The sequence below is a fragment of the Cynocephalus volans genome, chromosome 3 (genome assembly GCF_027409185.1).
Source record: "Cynocephalus volans isolate mCynVol1 chromosome 3, mCynVol1.pri, whole genome shotgun sequence".
NCBI classification, from domain to species: Eukaryota; Metazoa; Chordata; class Mammalia; order Dermoptera; family Cynocephalidae; genus Cynocephalus; species Cynocephalus volans.
In genome coordinates this window covers 165,153,678-165,156,213 of record NC_084462.1, presented here as the reverse complement: position 1 = coordinate 165,156,213, position 2,536 = coordinate 165,153,678, and the positions used below count along the sequence as shown (strand labels likewise).

The following is a 2,536-nucleotide window of genomic DNA, read 5'->3' as shown; positions in this document are numbered from 1 at the left end:
TTGCCCAAAGCCATGCATTTAATAAGTTGGGAGTCCAGAAGAAAAGCCACGTTTATGTAACTCCAAACTTTTTATTTAACCACTTGCATTAGTTAGGGTAATCTAGGTAGTGATAACACATAGACACCGAAATGTCAGTAGTTTACCAACAATAGTTATTTTCCCTCATGTAAGAGTTATAGACTGATGTTCATGTCTGCAGAATAACTCTCCCTCCTGTGATGAAGTACAGACCAGGTACCTTGGTCTTAGAGCTTGGTCATCAACCAGGTAGGGCCTGGCCATGGTCTGTGTTTCTAGAGCAAGGAAAAGGACATGAAGAAGCAGCTATGGAGGGCTTTAAAGGCCAGGCAAGGATCTGACAAAAAGAAAACTTGGTCATATGAATACTTCTAACCTTAAAGGATCCTGAAAATGTAATCTAGCTGTTAGACCAAAGACAAGGAGAGATTTCAGTGAACATTTAGACATGTCTTTAAGAACCAATGTTTACTGTGTTTTATTTGTGGATTCGTGAATGATAAGGAACCTCCAGATTGGATTTTGAGTGATTTATGGATAGGGCTTAGATTACTTGTCCCAGCCATAATTATCCCACAGTTTGGATTTCTAATAACCTTTTGTCCTGTCCTTCTTTCCCTCCAAGAATTGCTTGATTGACTCAAGTAATTCAAAGGCTTGTTGTCACATGGGGGAAAACATTTAGAGGTTGGGGAAACAGTAAACGACAAGTTCTTTCATCCTCAGCAGGTTTCTGCTTATTATTCTGAAGATCTTCATCATTTAATTTCAATTAATTTTTGTTTGAATTAAATTAAATTTAATAAAGACTTTCAAGATTTAGCCACTTTGAAATAATAATCTATGGTACCTATTTGTCTTTCAATTAGTGCCTAAGCTAATATTCATTATTAAAACTGGCCAAAATAGAAAAAAGATCAGAAGCAACTCAGCTATTTTTGGCTAGTTGGATGGAGTATCAGAATCTTGCCATCATTATAATAGTATTGATTCATACAGTAGTACCTCATTTTTCCATCATTGTCCTCAAATGCAATCTTTCACATTGGCGAATTTTCTATATGGAGAATACAAAATGTCACAGTGAAAAGCAGAGATCTTTCTTGAATATATGGCCTTGTTTTCTTTACAATTTGAACTTTTCATGAAGCCTTAAGTTTGCAAGTGTGAATATCCATTATCACATTATTCTCTAAAGTAATATGGCACTGCTCTTCTGGAGCTACAGATGTCAGCCGTTCTTTGTCCCTCTTTTAACCTGCTCCAGACTGCTGTGTGTTTTGAATTTTTATTTTTATTTTCTACAGGTTTTTTTCTGTTTTCCCCTTGAATTAATTTGTCATGTTTTACCTTCATATATTTCAGTTTAGTATTTAATATATATCCTATGTTATGTGATTTTATATAACATTATGCATTGAGTAAATATCATATGGATATTTACATATTGCTACCAACCAGTGCCATAATTTTCTGCTAATCTACCTCTTATGGGATCAAAAAGAAGCAAACGTGTCTGAACTGTGTTAATGACAGATATCTAACACTAAAGCAACTTGTTCTCTAAAAGGCATTCCTATGTGTAATAAACACAAATTTAGAACACAAACTTTGTGACAACTATTGTGCCCTTTTTTGCAGGAGTAAGAGGCATATGTCTTGCTTCTTATCTTCATTTGTGTAACGCAGATAGTAGAAATGTAACAAATAAATGACAAGTTATTTTATAGCTCTAAAACGGGAAGAAAATTCAGAAATTAGGTAGGAGTCATGAAGGGCTGGTGGAAATGAAGAGTGGGGAAGAAATTTGTGAACTATTGAGGACTGAAATTTATATGCCTTAGTGAATAGATGTGAAGAGCAAGGTGGTGCAGGGAAGGGGGAAGCTTTGGATGCAGTTGATGATGAGCTCAACTGTTAACATGCTCAACCTGAGGTGTTGCAGGTATTCTGCACTGAAGAGTACAACACAGTTGTGTCTGGAACATGAAAGAAAAAATGCGGGATGGAAATTTACATGTAAAAGAATTGAAATCAAATGTTGATCATTGAAGCCAATAGAAATTGATGATTGTGTGCTTGCTTTTCCAGCACATATACTCAAATTGGAATTATACAGAGAAGATGAGCATGGCTGGCGTGCAAGGATGACACGTAAATTTTTGAAGTGTTCCATATTTACAAAAACAAAAGAAATTAATAAGATTGTACAAAAAAGAATATGGAGAGGGAAAAGAGAAGAGAATTGAGGACTGGTAGAATTGAAGTGGCAAACAATTCATTTCACAAGTGACAAGTTAAGAACATTTAATGGAATACTTGATGGATTTAAAGAACAGAGTTTCCTTTATTTACATATATTAAAATTTATTTTTCTTTACCATACTATCAGTACCAAAATATTTAACCTATTATATAATATCGTGAATATTTATTTGCCTTGGTGTACGTATCCCCTCCCCTGAATATTGTTCCTTGAAGCAGGGGCTCTACTTGTGTGAATGCAATTTGTGTA

General features: G+C 34.8%; 1 non-coding gene across 1 annotated transcript; it reads left to right on the top strand.

Moving 5' to 3' along the window:
• The first annotated feature begins 2,096 nt into the window (after positions 1-2,096).
• Positions 2,097-2,203, top strand: LOC134374193 (U6 spliceosomal RNA). Its single transcript, XR_010023066.1, has one exon. It is a non-coding gene; the product is annotated as a U6 spliceosomal RNA (small nuclear RNA).
• Positions 2,204-2,536: the final 333 nt, after the last annotated feature.